Genomic DNA, 17,960 nt, shown 5'->3' with positions numbered 1-17,960 from the left:
TTTGCAAATCCTCTCATTACCATAGGATTTAAAGGGATTGTCCACTACTGGACAACTCCTTCTTAAAGATACAGTGTCCCATGTAGTCTAAAAACAACTCATACTTCCAGGACCGATGCCATTCTAGCACGGCCGGCTCCAGGTTTTTCTGGGTCCCGGGCGAAAGAGTCTCAGTGGGCCCCTTTAACACATACCACGATTCATGATGCAGAGATACGGCGGAGAAATATATATATATAGTACAATGCAAAGATTTCACTTCATGAGTGATATCTATTGTAAATTCCACAATAGCTCAGAAACCAGTGAATCACTCCACACAGAATAGTGGCCCCCATATAAGGCTCCATACGGAATACTGGTCCCCATATAACGCCCATACGGAATACTGGCCCCCATATAACGCTTCATACGGAATACTGGCCCCCATATAAGGCCCCATACGGAATACTTGCCCCCATATAAGGCCCCATACGGAATACTGGCCCCCATATAAGACCCCATACGGAATACTGGTCCCCATATAAGGCCCCATACGGAATACTGGCCCCCATATAAGGCCCCATACGGAATACTGGCCCCCATACGGAATACTGGCCCCCATATAAGACCCCATACGGAATACTGGCCCCCATATAAGACCCCATATGGAATACTGGCCCCCATATAAGACCCCATACGGAATACTGACCCCCATATAAGGCTCCATGCGGAATACTGACCCCCATATAAGGCTCCATGCGGAATACTGACCCCCATATAAGGCTCCATGCGGAATACTGACCCCCATATAAGGCTCCATGCGGAATACTGACCCCCATATAAGGCTCCATGCGGAATACTGGCCCCCATATAAGGCTCCATACGGAATACTGGCCCCCATATAAGGCTCGATACGGAATACTGGCCCCCATATAAGGCCCCATATGGAATACTGGCCCCTATATAAGGCTCCATATGGAATACTGGCCCCCATATAAGGCTCCATAAGGAATACTGGCCCCCATATAAGGCTCCATACGGAATACTGGCCCCCATATAAGGCTCCATACGGAATACTGGCCCCCATATGGAATACTGGCCCCCATATAAGGCTCCATACGGAATACTGGCCCCCATATAAGGCTCCATACAGAATACTGGCCCCCATATAACGCTCCATACAGGATACTGGCCCCCATATAACGCTCCATACAGGATACCGGTCCCCATATAATGCTGCATGCAGGCTGTTACCCCCCACATAATGCCCCATACAGGCTGTCCCCCCCTTATAATGCTCCATGCAGGCTGTTACCCCCCACATAATGCCCCATAAAGGCCCCTCCCTTTTAATGCTCCATGCAGGCTGTTACCCCCCACATAATGCCCCATACAGGCTGCCCCCCCCTTATAATGCTCCATGCAGGCTGTCCCCCCCCACATAATGCCCCATACAGGCCACCCCTTTTAATGTTCCATGCAGGCTGTTACCCCCCACATAATGCCCCATACAGGCTGCCCCCCCCCTTATAATGCTCCATGCAGGCTGTTCCCCCCCACATAATGCCCCATACAGGCCCCCCCCTTTTAATGCTCCATGCAGGCTGTTACCCCCCACATAATGCCCCATACAGACTGCCCCCCCTCTTTATAATGCCCCATGCAGGCTGTCACCCCTCCTCTTTATAATGCTCCATGCAGGCTGTCACCCCTCCTCTTTATACTGCCCCATGCAGGCTGTCACCCCTCCTCTTTATAATGCCCCATGCAGGATGTCCCCCCCTCTCTTTATAATGCCCCGTGCAGGCTGTTCCCCACCTTATAATGCCCCATGCAGGCTGGTCCCCACCTTATAATGCCCCATGCAGGCTGTCACCCCTCCTCATTATAATGCCCCAAGCAGGAATCCCCCCCTCTTTATAATGCCCCATGCAGGCTGTTCCCCACCTTATAATGCCCCATGCAGGCTGTCACCCCTCCTCTTTATACTGCCCCATGCAGGCTGTCACCCCTCCTCTTTATAATGCCCCATGCAGGCTGTCACCCCTCCTCTTTATACTGCCCCATGCAGGCTGTCACCCCTCCTCTTTATAATGCCCCATGCAGGCTGTCACCCCTCCTCTTTATACTGCCCCATGCAGGCTGTCACCCCTCCTCTTTATACTGCCCCATGCAGGCTGTCACCCCTCCTCTTTATAATGCCCCATGCAGGATGTCCCCCCCTCTCTTTATAATGCCCCGTGCAGGCTGTTCCCCACCTTATAATGCCCCATGCAGGCTTGTCCCCACCTTATAATGCCCCATGCAGGCTGTCACCCCTCCTCATTATAATGCCCCAAGCAGGAATCCCCACCTCTTTATAATGCCCCATGCAGGCTGTTCCCCACCTTATAATGCCCCATGCAGGCTGTCACCCCTCCTCTTTATAATGCCCCATGCAGGATGCCCCCCCTCTCTTTATAATGCCCCGTGCAGGCTGTTCCCCACCTTATAATGCCCCATGCAGGCTGGTCCCCACCTTATAATGCCCCATGCTGGCTGTCACCCCTCCTCATTATAATGCCCCAAGCAGGAATCCCCCCTCTTTATAATGCCCCATGCAGGCTGTTCCCCACCTTATAATGCCCCATGCAGGCTGTCACCCCTCCTCTTTATAATGCCCCATGCAGGATGTCCCCCCTCCCCTCTTTATAATGCCCCATGCCTCCATACATTAAAAAAAAAAAAAAAATCAAATACTCACCTCCCTTCTCCTCACCTGCTACCTGCTGCCCGCTGCCTGCTGCTGCCCGCCGCTCGCTGCTCGGCTCCGAACTCCAGCGTTGTCGGCGTCTTCCCGCTCAGCGCTCCCTGTGACGGCTCAGGGGAGGGCGCGGTGTAAAGACGTCACCGCGCCCTCTGACCTGAGACGTCACAGGGAGCGCAGAGCAGGAAGACAGCTGATCTGCGGAGGCACGGGGAGAGGTAAGTATCGGGCTGCCGGGGCCCTGAGCAAGCGGCGGAGAAGGGCGGGCGCTGACACCGCTCTCCTCCGCCCATAGCCCAGCGGGGTGCGCGACCGCCAGTGGGCCCCTCTGCCTGCTCAGGGCCCCGGCATTTGCCCGGGTGCGCCGGGTGCTGACGCCGGCCCTGCATTCTAGTGATGTCGGCATGGTGTTTCCTAGGGCTCAAGTAACATTGTTATGTCTACGTGAGCTTTGCAGCCTATCAGCGGCCACTGATGGGAAGCAGCCTTTACACTTCAATCAAACAAACAGTATTAATTTAATCTGTAGCTGATGGGATGCAGTGCTCATGTAAGTTAATAACATTGTCAACATTGCCAACAGTGCCAACATTGTCGGGGAGGTACAGTACAGAAATAGCTAAAGTGGTACCCAATTAGTTTATATTAATAATTAGCATATGGATAAAATGTAACCTTTATTAAATAATTATTAAAAGGCCCAAAGTACAAGGTGCATGCATAAATACAAGAAGTACCAGGAAGTACAAAAGATGAAGGAAAATAGGAAACTTATACTGATAGTATTCCTATTTATCAAAAAAATAGATCAATCATCACCTTTGAGGAAATATTTTTCAGGTAAATGGTGGATATTATCAAAATAACCTCACTAGTAAAGTCCACCAGACCACCATATCCTCTCTAGCTAATTCCCATCAGTAAATAACCAGGTCAGTAAACAAAATATTGAACAGGTATAAATCAAATCCACAACTTCTGGGAATAGTGTAGGCTAGTTAAGTACATGAAACCAATCAGCCAGACATATAAAGCCATTAAAGGAATATTTTCAGAATTCATTTTATATCAAAGCATGTATCCACACATATATTAACCATTTTGTGGCTTTGCAAAGATTATCATACAATCATAGAGGAAATTTTTAACTTATCTGATCCTCCATTAGTGATGGGTGTGAAGTCTCATTACAGGCGGGCTCCCGACGCATTTCCCTTTTATCATCAGGGGAGTAAAGTGCCCATAATCATGCCCCCATTCATTGGATGTGTCTTAGTGGCTGGTATATCGTTCCCATTAATGTGGTGCCTCTTATATATGTGCTGCATGCTGAAAACAGCGTTATACTTCCGGGTGTGACATCATATCCTGTGCGTGGCCATTCAGGACGCAAAAAGATGACAACATCCGGTCTGTGGAATGCATATGGAACGCACCAGACTCGCGCATGCGCAGACGATACCTCAGGACTTCCTCCTAGATAACACATGCTAGCGATGGGCGTATACATCTCAAACATGCTCTCCATGGTAACGCACCAGACGCTGAGTTTACTGCAGTATGCCAGCGTCCTATTGTGATCAAAGTGAGCCCAAATGAAACTAATAGGAGCAAAGAAGACCACATACCACAAAATATGTACAGTACCTAGTCACAGAATACGTAAATATGTGTATACTGAAAACGCAGAATCACCAAAGCCAATTTAGATTAGGGAGGAATCTGATGGTATAGATGTATATTGAAATGCATATGTAAATTAAAAATTAAACCAGGGGTCACTGAGCTCGCATACCCGACACAGGATGATATGTGGCAAGGTGGGAAAAGGGAAGAAAGAAAGAGGATCTGACATGCCCCAATAATTACTAGGGACTACCTGGCCCTACCTACCGCGGAGGTTGGCACCCTAAGGGAAACGAGATTGGCGCCCCCACTCGTCGACGGCTGACCCTCTCTATAATAAACCCTATAAGGCCCTCTCTCTACAAAAAAGAGTTGAAAGATAGTTGTTCATTGAGGCCTAATGGTTGCGTTGTCTTGAGACAGAAAATCCATTTGCATTCTTTTTGTAGGATTTTTTGATCCCAGTTACCACCTCTAACAGAGGGTGCAATCCTGTCGATTCCCATAAACTGAATAAAATTTACATCACCCCCATGATTAACATTGATATGACTCGATACCGGGGTGTTACGTTTGTTGGCAATGTCACGGACATATTCTCTTATTCTTTTTCTAAATTCCTGTCTAGTCTTGCCTACATATTCCATACCACAATGACATGTGGCTTTGTATATCACTTCTATGGTGCGGCAATTGATGAAGTGTTGTATAATGTATTCTTTCCCAGTCACATTCCCCACAAAGGACCTGCCCTTTGTCACTGACTTACATGCACAACAATTACCACAGCTGTAGCAGCCTTTTGTCTGGTTACCCAACCATGATGGATCTGGAGTTTCCTTAAAAAAACTGTGGACCAGCCTATCCTTAAGTGACCTCCCCTTTCAAAAAGTAATTTGGGGAAAGGGACCCACCGTTTCTTTGATGTCTGCGTCCATGAGTAAAATAGGCCAGTGACGTTTTAAAATCTCTCTGACTCCCTTGGCCCCACTAGAGAAAGTGGTAATAAACCTTGAAATCCTCTCCTCCTCCTTAACAACCTTTGGGGTCAACAGGGTCTTTCGATCTTTAGTCAATGAATCTTTATAAGCTTCAGAAAGAATGTGTTCAGGATAACCCCTCTCTCTAAAACGTCCACGTAAGTCATAGGCCTGTTTCTTGAAGGTATTAAGATCTGAGCAATTCCTACGTATCCTTAAATACTGTCCTTTTGGAATTCCTCTCTTAAGGGGGCCGGGATGACTACTCTCCCATCTCAAGAGAGAGTTTGTGGCCATAGGTTTTCTATAATTACTAGTGCTTAATTTACCATTAACATTTCTCTGAACACAGACATCAAGAAACGGTAGTTTTTGGTAGTTGTTAGAACTCTCCTGTTAGGTTTTTTTTAGTTTGCTGGTCACATGACCATTTTTGCCTATTTAATCCGGCTCCGCCCTCCTGGCCTTGCTGGACTTCCTTATATTTACTACTCTTGAGCTAGCTTGGTGCTCTGTTGCCGTTCTCTGTTAGTTTTGCTTGGTCTTCTGACCTCTATGCTTTTTGTTGTGTGTTTGTCTTTGACTGCTACTATTTCTGCTAGGAGGTGTCCAACTTATCCCAGTCCCTAGTTCTTGTAGGGATCCCTCCCTCACTTCTATAGGTCTTCGTACAGACTAGCCGAGGACTTTAGCGGGTCTGATCGCAGGATCAGGTTCCCCGTTACATCGTAGGGATCTAGTTTAGTTCTATTGTAGGGACAGATCTCCTGTCTTTCCTTAGTCCCTGTAGCAGATCATAACAGTAAGTCCAGCCCTAAAAGAAAAAAAAAAAAAAAATTTCTCTAAGGAAAGACCTCCAGTTTTCCATCATGGTCTCAGTTCAAGATTTGGCTCAACGCTTGCAGGGACTCTCTCTGGAGGTGGCCAAGCTCCAACAACACGTGAGTAGCTGTTCTGGAGCACATTTTGTGGAACCAAAGGTACGTCTGCCTGATTTATTTTTTGGCGAACAACAAGATTTTTTTTCTTTTAAAAATGCTTGTCTATTGTATTTTCGCTTGAGACCCGGATCCTCTGGTGATGAATCACAGCGCATAGGGTTCATAATGTCACTTTTGCGCAAAGATCCTCAGGGATGGGCCTTCTCTCTCCAACCTAGTGATCCGTGCTTTAGATCAGTGGATAGTTTTTTTTCTGCTTTGGGTTTGTTGTACGATGATCCTGATCGTGTCTCATCTGCTGAGTCTGAATTGAGACATTTGAGGCAGGGATCAGGTAATGTGGAAAAATATTGTTCGCACTTCCGTCGGTGGTCTGCCCAGGTGGGGTGGAACGATTCAGCTTTGAAAAGCTTGTTTCTTGCAGGGCTAGGTGAAAGGGTTAAGGATTTACTGATTGCTTATCCCACACCTGGAAACTTGCAGGAGGCAATGCAATTAGCTATACGGGTGGACAGGAGACTGCGTGCAAGGGTTAATGAGAGAAAATCCTCTGCTATGTCAGCTCCGAGTCCTGAGAGGGTCTGTGCTGACAATGGAGAGCCGATGGAGATTGGGGCGATGGCACCCCGCTCTCAGGAAAAAGACCGCAGGCTTTCTGAAGGCTTGTGCTTCTATTGCGGAAATTCTGGTCATTTTATTAAGAACTGTGTGCTTCGTATGAACAAAGAAAAAAAATGGTCAGTCATGCACGTATTGCCTGTTTAAATTCTAAGGGAGTATTCCTATCTGCTACTACCGCTGCTCAGGATGAATTAATTGAATTTCGGGTATTTGTGGATTGTGGTTCTACTCTGAATGTGATTGATGGGGGATTCTTGGAAAAACTTAGATTAGAACCTAAAACTTTGTCATCCCCTATTGCTGTGGTTTCTGTTGATGGCTCTCCCTTGAAGAGTGTTACTCATAAGGTCTGTGAATTTCCCCTCACTATTAATGGTATTCATCAAGAGAATTTGGATTTTGTGGTATTGGATAATTTGCCTTCTCCAGTAATATTGGGGTTACCCTGGTTAAAATTGCACAATCCTGTACTGGATTGGTCTACCAATGAAATTAAGTCCTGGAGCCCTAAGTGTTATGACAAGTGTTGTAACGGACGTATTGCTGCGGTGGAAAAAGGGGAATTACCTGTACCTATTCAAGATTTTTGGAGAGTTTTTTCTGAAGAGGAGTCACAAATTTTGCCTCCCCATAGAGACTATGATTGTACCATTGAATTTGTCCCTGGAGCGACTCTTTCTAAAAGTCGTTTATTTAATCTTACTATTCCTGAGAGAAAGGCTTTGGAGGAATACATACAGACAAGCTTGGCCGCCGGTCACATTAGGCCTTCCAAGTCTCCTGTGGCTGTTGGATTTTTTTTTGTAAAAAAAAAGATGGCGGTTTACGTCCTTGTCTGGACTTTCGTGAGATTAATAAAATTACTGTACGCAATCCTTACGCACTGCCATTGATTCCTGATTTATTTAACCAGTTAGTGGGGGCCAAGTGGTTCTCTAAAATTGATCTCCGGGGGGCATACAATTTGTTGCGCATGAAGGAGGGTGATGAATGGAAGACTGCTTTTAACACTCCTGTGGGTCATTTTGAGAATCTGGTGATGCCTTGTGGTCTTACCAATGCTCCAGCATTTTTTCAGAATCTTATTAATGACATCCTTAGACCTTTAATCGGCAAAAATGTGGTTGTGTATTTGGATGACATTCTGATTTATTCGCCTGATCTGGAGTCTCATTGGCGGAGCGTACGTGAGGTATTACAGTTATTAATGGACAATTCGCTTTTTGCTAAGCTGGAGAAATGTGAGTTCGCTGTACAGAGAATTAGTTTTTGGGCTACATTATCTCCAGTGAAGGTTTTGAGATGGACCCGGTTAAAGTTCAAGCTGTGCAGGAATGGCCTAGGCCTATTGGTTTGAAATCGATACAGAGGTTTTTGGGTTTCGCCAATTATTACAGAAAATTCATAAAAAATTTTTCTATTATTGTCAAACCGCTGACCGATCTCACCAGGAAAGGTGCTAATGCGGTTCAGTGGACTTCTGAGGCCATTGAAGCTTTTGTGTTTCTAAAGGAGAGGTTCACCTCTGCTCCCATCCTTATGCAGCCTGATGTGACTAAGCCGTTTTTGGTTGAGGTTAATGCTTCTTCGGTGGGGGTCGGTGCGGTGTTGTCTCAGGAAAACAAGGATGGAGTACATCCCTGTGCCTTTTTTTCAAAAAAAATTTCTGAGACTGAACTTAATTACGATATTGGTAATTGGGAATTGCTGGCGATTAAACTCGCATTTGAACACTGGCGTCACCTCTTGGAAGGTGCTGAATTTCCCATTCAGGTTTTCACTGATCATAAAAATCTGATCTATCTTGATGCTGCCAAGCGCTTGAATGCCCGTCAGGCTAGGTGGGCACTTTTTTTCTCGCGGTTTAATTTTTCCGTTACTTACATCCCGGGTACCAAGAATGTTAAAGCGGATGCTTTGTCTCGCAGCTTTTCTCCCATGGTCGGTGTTGAGGAGGAAGAGGAGAGCATTTTGCAAGAAGGTGTTGTGATTGCTGCTTTGGACTCCGTTTTGGAGGATGAGATTCTTAAAGCTCAGGAGAATGCCCCATCTAACACTCCCCATGGGAGGTTGTTTGTGCCTAGGACCTTTAGGAGAGATTTGTTTGTTGAGTGTCATGAGTCTCGGTTGGCAGGTCATCCAGGAATTTCTGAGACCAAGAGACTTGTGGGTCGCAGTTTTTGGTGGCCTGGATGGAAGAAGGAAGTCATTAAGTGGGTGCGCCAATGTACTGTGTGTGCTAGATCCAAGTCTTCACATGCTCCTGCTGCGGGGTTGCTTTGCCCTCTGGAGGTTCCTAGTGCACCTTGGACACATCTGGCTATGGACTTTATTACTGACCTTCCCCCCTCTGAAGGTTTCACAGTCATCTGGGTGGTCGTGGACCGTTTTAGCAAGATGTGTCACTTGGTTCCCTTCATCAAACTGCCTTGCGCTAAGACACTCGCTAAGGCCTTTGTCAAGAAAATTGTCAGACTACATGGTGTTCCTACTGACATTGTTTCTGATAGGGGACCTCAGTTCATGGCTCGTTTTTGGCGTGCCTTTTGTGACAGGTTGGGAGTTCATTTGTCGTTTTCATCCGGATATCATCCTGAATCTAATGGCCAGACAGAAAGGAAGAACCAGGATGTTGAGCAGTTCTTGCGTTGTTTTGTGGCAGACAATCAAGAGGGGTGGTCTGAGTTTCTGCCACTTGCTGAATTTGCTCTTAACAACCATACATCCTCTTCTGCTGGGTGTTCGCCTTTTTTTTGGTGTTCAGGGAGACATCCGTCTTTTGGGTCATTCTCCAAATTGGTTTCGGCTGTGCCTGAGGAGGAGAGTTTTTCCGGTGATTTGGAGAGAGTTTGGACGGATGTGCGTGGTAATCTTCAGGAGGCTAACAAAAAATCTAAGACGTACTTTGATAGGAAACGGCAAGAGGTTTTGTTTGCTGTTGGTGACATGGTTTGGTTGTCCTCTAAGAATCTGCGATTGAGGATTCCTTCTAAAAAATTGGGTCCCAAGTTCGTAGGGCCCTTTAAGGTGCTTCAGATAGTTAACCAATCTGCTATTAGGTTGGAGGTTCCTACGTCCTGGAAGATTAACCCGGTGTTTCATGTTTCTCTGTTGAAAAAAGCTGATGTGTCGGATGGTGACGCCTCTGCCACTGTTCCCCCGGTGGTGGAGGACGGGGAATATGAAATTTCCCGCATCCTAAATTCTAGACGGTATAGAGGGAGTTTGCAGTATCTCGTCGCTTGGAAGGGTTTCGGACCTGAGGATAAGTCATGGGTGAGGGCGGATGATGTTTCTGCTTCCAGACTTGTCAGAGCTTTTCACAGGAGGTTTCCTGGTAAGCCTGGGCCTAGGGGATCCGGAGGATCCTCTTAGAAGAGGGGGTACTGTTAGAACTCTCCTGTTAGGTTTTTTTTAGTTTGCTGGTCACATGACCATTTTTGCCTATTTAATCCGGCTCCGCCCTCCTGGCCTTGCTGGACTTCATTGTATTTACTACTCTTGAGCTAGCTTGGTGCTCTGTTGCCGTTCTCTGTTAGTTTTGCTTGGTCTTCTGACCTCTATTCTTTTTGTTGTGTGTTTGTCTTTGACTGCTACTATTTCTGCTAGGAGGTGTCCAACTTATCCCAGTCCCTAGTTCTTGTAGAGATCCCTCCCTCACTTCTATAGGTCTTCGTACAGACTAGCCGAGGACTTTAGCAGGTCTGATCGCAGGATCAGGTTCCCCATTACATCGTAGGGATCTAGTTTAGTTCTATTACATAGTTACATAGTTAGTAAAGCCGAATAAAGACTTGCGTCCATCAAGTTCGACCTGTTAGTTCTGTAATTGCTAAAGTTGATCCAGAGGAGGGCAAAAACCCCAAATGATTTAGCCAATCTTCACCTGAGGAAAAATTCCCTCCCGACTGAAACCGCAGTCAGAATAAATCCCTGTATCAACCTACTATTTTATTCTATTTTTAAGTATATGCAGAAATCTGCCTGGTATCTAGAAATGCATCCAGTCCCCGCTTGAACTGGTTTAGTGAATCCGACATTACCGTCTCCTCACTCAGTGAATTCCATATTCTCACTGCTCTTACCGTAAAGAACCCCTTCCTATGCTGGTGCTGAAACCTTTCCTCTTCCAGTCTTAGTGAGTGCCCTCTTGTTACCGTAATATCCCTCCTTTTGAACAAATCCCGGGCAAGGTCTGTATACTGTCCCCTAACATATTTGTACACATTTATTATGTCCCCCCTCAACCTTCTCTTTTCCAGGCTGAATAGTCCTAGTTTTGCCAACCTCTCTGGGTATTGCAGTCCCTCCATTCCCCTTATTAATTTTGTTGCCCTCCTTTGTACCTTTTCAAGCTCATTTATATCCTTTCTATATATTGGGGCCCATAACTGAGCACAGTATTCCAAGTGTGGTCTGACCAGTGCTTTGTACAGTGGAAGAACAATGTTCTCATCCTTTGCAGCTATACCTCTTCTGATACATCCCATTACCCTGTTTGCCCTTACAGCAGCGGCCTGACTTTGGGCACTCCAATTTAGTTTGCTATCAATCAAGATCCCCAAGTCCTTCTCCATCTCTGAATTCCCCAATGGTTTCCCATTCAGTGAGTACTGGTGACTTCCATTTTTCCTTCCCATATGTATGACCTTACATTTCTCCTCGTTAAACCTCATTTGCCATTTAATGCTCCACCTACCCAGCTTATCCAAATCCCTCTGTAGGTCTTCACTATCCTCTTTTGTATTAATTGTTTTACATAACTTTGTGTCATCTGCAAATATTGATATTTTACTATTTATCCCGTTGACTATGTCGTTAATAAAGATATTAAATAACATTGGGCCTAGTACAGACCCCTGTGGTACCCCACTAGTGACGCTTACCCAATCTGAGTATATTCCATTTATAACCACCCTCTGCCTTCTATCCTTTAGCCAGTTAGCTACCCACTTGCAGACATTTTCCCCCAGCCCCATCATTCTCATTTTGTATACCAACCTATTATGTGGCACGCTATCGAACGCTTTTGAGAAGTCGAGATACACGACATCCACTGGTTCCCCCTGATCTACTCGAGAGCTAACCTCCTCGTAGAAGTCAATCAGGTTTGTTTGGCAGGAGCGATTCGTCATGAATCCATGTTGGTTCGGGGTTAATAGATTATTAGCATCAAGATGCTCCATGATTGCCTCATTAATAAAGCCTTCAAAAATTTTGCCCACAACGGACGTCAGACTCACCGGCCGATAGTTTCCGGTGTTACTTTTTGCTCCCTTTTTGAATATTGGCACTACATTCGCCTGTCGCCAATCAAGTGGTACAGACCCAGTCCCAACAGAGTCCTTAAATATAAGATATAACGGTCTGTCTATCACATTACTTAGTTCCCTTAGTACCCGTGTGTGTATGCCATCAGGTCCTGGTGATTTGTTTATTTTAATGTTACTGAGGCGTTTCTGTACCCCAGCTTGGGTTAGATTTGTCATACTTAGTGGAGGATTAAGTTTGTCACTTCTCATTTCGCCTGTTAGTTCTTTTTCCTTTGTGAAAGTTGACGAAAAAAATTTATTTAATAGATTAGCTTTATCCTCATCTTTCTCTATGATTTTGCCTTCATCACTTTTTATCGGTCCAATATTATTCGATTTAATCCTTTTACTATTTATATACGTAAAGAACAGTTTGGGATTTGATCTACTTTCCCTAGCAATACGTCTCTCTGTTTCCTCCTTTGCTATTTTTATTTGTTTTTTGCAGGTTCTCGTTTTTTCCTTGTAACACATTAGTGCCTCCTTGCTGTTTTCCTGTTTTAATCTCTTGAATGCCTCTTTTTTGCTATTTAACGCCTCTTATTTCGGGCCCTTTTATTCCCATACGGTATATACCTCTCGCACTGAGTATTCAGAATTCTTTTGAAGGTTTCCCATTTACTATTCATATTTCCTTGATTAAGAACTTTGTCCCAGTCTATAAGTTAAAGGTTTTCTTTCAGCTGATCAAACTTCGCCCTCCTAAAGTTTAATGTTTTAGTTGTTCCCTTATTGATAACCCTACTGAAGGGCATTTTGAAATTGATAATATTATGATCGCTATTACCTAGGTGCCCCCCTATCTGTACCTTAGTTATTCTATCAGGCCTATTAGTCAATATTAAGTCCAACACTGCCTTCCCTCTCGTTGGTTCCTGCACTAGTTGGGAGAGATAATTATCCTTGATATTTGTCAAGAACCTTTTTCCTTTCTGCGATCTACAGGTTTCTGTTTCCCAGTCAATATCCGGGTAGTTGAAGTCCCCCATTACAATCACCTCATTATGTTTTGCTACTTTGTCTATTTGTCCTAATAGCAGTTTCTCATTCTCCTCTGTTATATTAGGTGGCTTATAGCAGACCCCCAGTAATATTTTATTATTATTTTTTGCCCCCTCTATTTCTACCCACATGGACTCGACCCCCTCTTCTCCCTCTCCTATATCTTCCCTTAGTCTGGGCTTTAGACGTGACCTTACATATAAGCAGACTCCTCCGCCCTTCCCCTGTTTCCGGTCCCTTCTAAATAAACTAATCTGTTAAATTTACCGCCCAGTCGTAGCTATCGTCTAGCCAAGTCTCTGTTATACCTACGATGTCATACCTCTCCTCCGATATAAGCGCCCGCAGCTCATCCGCCTTATTGGTCAGGCTTCTTGCGTTGGTCAGCATGCAAGATAAAACTTTGGGGTTATTTAGCATCCTATTCTTCTCTAACGATCTAACTGTACTATCCCCACCCCCCTCTCCACCCTCATTATATTCACTTCTCCCCTTCCCCCTTGCTTGCCTCACATCCCACCTATTTCCTTGGTTCCCCCCCCCCGTCTCTAGTTTAAAAACTCCTCCAGCCTATTAGCCATCTTCTTCCCCAGCACCGCTGCACCCTCCCCATTGAGGTGCAGCCCGTCCCTACGGTAGAGCCTGTAGCAGACAGCGAAGTCGGCCCAGTTCTCCATGAACCCAAACCCTTCTGCCTTGCACCAACTCTTTAGCCACTTATTCACCTCCCTAACCTCCCGTTGGCGCTCCTGTGTGGCTCGCGGGATTGGTAGTATTTCTGAGAAAACTACCTTGGAGGTCCTTGCCCTAAGCTTCCTACCTAGATCCCTGAAATCATTTTTAAGGACCCTCCATCTACCACTATTGTAGGGACAGATCTCCTGTCTTTCCTTAGTCCCTGTAGCAGATCATAACAGTAGTTACACTCATGTGTGAATTGTAAACCGATGTTATTCACATTGAGTTGTGTAACAAATTCGTCAAACAAAGATTCAGATCCCCTCCAGATAACAAATATGTCATCAATATAGCACAGCCAAACGATGACATTTTCACTCAGAGGAATGGCTGGTTCACAGAAGACCATGGTTTCCTCCCACCAGCCCAGGAAAAGGTTAGCATACGAGGGGGCACAAGGGCTCCCCATCGCGGTACCCCTGAGCTGGTGGAAGTATTTCCTGTCAAATAGAAAAAAAATTTTTGGAAGACAAAATTCCAGAGAACGCAAGACAAAGGTATTGTGTCTGCTAAACTGCCGACCTCTAGTACTCAAATAGTGGTCTACTGCTTGTAATCCCCTTGCATGTGGAATGGAGGTATATAGTGCTTCTACATCAATGCTGCACAACAACATATCAGGTTCTAGACAAATCCCATCTATTTTGCTCAACAAGTATGTAGTGTCGCGAACATACGAGCTCAGTGACCCCACAAATGGTTTAAGTATACAATCACGGTAAATGCCCAAATTTTGTGTAAGACTGTTAGTGCCTGCCACTATAGGTCTACCCTTTAAGGGATTAACCCTTTATGGATCTTGGGTAAACAATAAAAAGTGGCCATTATCGGGAATTTTGGATAGAGAAAATCTCTTTCTTTGCTGTCCAAAATTCCAGCAGCGACCCCCTCATCAACCAAAAGCTTCATTTCCCTCATGAGGCCGTTGGTGGGATTAGTGGTTACAACCTCGTAACTAGTATGGTCATTAAGTAATGTTAAACATAAATTCTTATAGTCACCCGTGTTCATTACCACTATGTTCCCACCTTTATCAGACTGTTTGATAGTTATATTGGTGTCACTCTCAAGATTGCAAAGACTCTGCATTTCAAGTTTCGTTAAGTTATTCCTAAAGAAAGATTTTTTGCGAGGTAATTCCATGATGTCCTTCGTAACAAGATCAAGAAAAACATCTATAGACCCAGGGTCACCAGATACCTGAGGCATATTTTTACTTTTATTTTTAAGGGCTGTAAATGGACCATTCCCATCAAAAGTACAGTCACTGTCTCCCAAATGATAGAGGAACCTGACATCCTGGAGTAAATCCTCTGCAATACCCAATTCAGAACAGGTTCTCCTATCTTCCCGATTAAAATGTTTTTTCCACCTTAATTTCCTAATGAAGAGATTAAGGTCCATAATGGTTTCAAAATGATTGAAATCAGTAGTGGGAACAAAAGAAAGGCCTTTACTCAAGACACACATTTCTGCGTTATTGATTGGCCTAGATGACAGATTAATGACCTGTGTTTGGGTTTATGCAAAAGAACTCCTGTGAGATTGACTAACAGAGGAAGGAGGGGACCAATATTTTCTATGTACCGTGCCAGAGGGGGTACCAAGGATCAGCGGCCGCTGCTGGAATTTAGACGGTTGCGCAGAGGATAGTTGTACTCTAAAAAACCGTCCCTTGGAGAAGAACTCATACCACCTCCTCTATTGCCACGATTGCCTCCTCTTCCTCTACCCCTCGGGTATCTTGGCCGAATTTCTAAATCAGAGATTTCCGTCTCAGAGGAGGAAATATTAGTCTCCGGTGCCCTCTGAGTACGTCCTATAGACATAGAGTATGCTTTATTATCCCTGAACTCCTGAAGGTCTCTACTAAATAGTCTGTGTTTACGTTCTTTCAGATAAAACTGAAATTTCTCTAGACTATTTTGAAGACCCAGTTCCTTATTTGGGAATTCAGGTTCCGCTGAAAATTTTTTTGTAATTTCAATCTGTTCTTTAAGGGATTCATTCAGATTATGCAAATTAATTCTCTCCTCTTCCAACAGAAGTTTCATAAGTCTCAATGAACTTTCTGTTGCTTCTTTTTCCCATTTAATCAATAAATTAGGATTTTTATAACGATAACCCGGAGATAAAGCAATCCTGAGGTGGCGTGGCACAATGCCTGATTTAATATAATTGTCAAGGCTTTGTATCTCCCACCATGATACAATTTGGTCTCTATACGTCTTAGTGAGGTATTTAAATGCTGTATTAAAAGAGGGAGTATACCTTTTTTGAACAAAAGTGCGATCTGAAAAGACCTCCTTGGCCTCAGTAACCCATACATTTGTATCTATGCCTGTTGACAGGAAACCTGCCATACTCCAAAATTCAATCAGAAATAGCTAAAGTGGTACCCAATTAGTTTATATTAATAATTAGCATAGGGATAAAATGTAACCTTTATTAAATAATTATTAAAAGGCCCAAAGTACAAGGTGCATGCATGAATACAAGAAGTACCAGGAAGTACAAAAGATGAAGGAAAATAGGAAACTTATACTGATAGTATTCCTATTTATCAAAAAAATAGATCAATCATCACCTTTGAGGAAATATTTTTCAGGTAAATGGTGGATATTAACAAAATAACCTCACTAGTAAAGTCCACCAGACCACCATATCCTCTCTAGCTAATTCCCATCAGTAAATAACCAGGTCAGTAAACAAAATATTGAACAGGTATAAATCAAATCCACAACTTCTGGGAATAGTGTAGGCTAGTTAAGTACATGAAACCAATCAGCCAGACATATAAAGCCATTAAAGGAATATTTTCATAATTCATTTTATATCAAAGCATATATCCACACATATATTAACCATTTTGTGGTTTGCAAAGATTACCATACAATCATAGAGGAAATTTTGAACTTATCTGATCCTCCATTAGTGATGGGTATGAAGTCTCATTACAGGCGGACTCCCGACGCGTTTCCCTTTTATCATCAGGGGAGTAAAGTGCCCATAATCATGCCCCCATTCATTGGATGTGTCTTAGTGGCTGGTATATCATTCCCATTAATGTGGTACCTCTTATATATGTGCTGCATGCTGAAAACAGCGTTATACTTCCGGGTGTGACATCATATCCTGTGCGTGGCCATTCAGGACGCAAAAAGATGACAACATCCGGTCTGTGGAATGCATATGGAATGCACCAGACTCGCGCATGCGCAGACGATACCTCAGGACTTCCTCCTAGATAACACATGCTAGCGATGGGCGTATACATCTCAAACATGCTCTCCATGGTAACGCACCAGACGCTGAGTTTACTGCAGTATGCCAGCGTCCTATTGTGATCAAAGTGAGCCCAAATGAAACTAATAGGAGCAAACCAGACCACATACCACAAAATGTGTACAGTACCTAGTCACAGAATACGTAAATATGCGTATACTGAAAACGCAGAATCACCAAAGCCAATTTAGATTAGGGAGGAATCTGATGGTATAGATGTATATTGAATTGCATATGTAAATTAAAAATTAAACCAGGGGTCACCAGTTATCAAAGCAAAAGGTGGCTACTTTGAAGACCCTAGAATATAAGACATATTTTCAGTTGTTTCACACTTTTTTGTTAAGTATATAATTCCACATGTGTTAATTCATAGTTTTGATGCCTTCAGTGTGAATGTACAATTTTCATAGTCATGAAAATACAGAAAAATCTTTAAATGAGGTGTGTCCAAACTTTTGGTCTGTACTGTATATGTATTTTTATTATATATATGGCGCAGTTTAATAAGAGGTTTCCTAGTAGCATCCAACCCCTTTTTTAAATACTCAAACTGCAATTGTGCTTCTCTACACATTTTTGCATGCACCAGAGGTATCAGATGTCTTCTTCCTGCCATTCTTATTGGCAACATGATTTGCTATTTTGGACTGATACAATTAGAAAACTAAAATACAAAAATGCATAAATTATATCATAACCAAAGTGCTTAAGGCTATGGCCCACG

The sequence above is a fragment of the Phyllobates terribilis genome, unplaced genomic scaffold (genome assembly GCF_046119375.1).
Source record: "Phyllobates terribilis strain yellow unplaced genomic scaffold, ASM4611937v1 Scaffold_4__5_contigs__length_816908805, whole genome shotgun sequence".
Lineage (NCBI taxonomy): Eukaryota > Metazoa > Chordata > Amphibia > Anura > Dendrobatidae > Phyllobates > Phyllobates terribilis.
Note: the sequence above shows the minus strand (reverse complement) of the source record.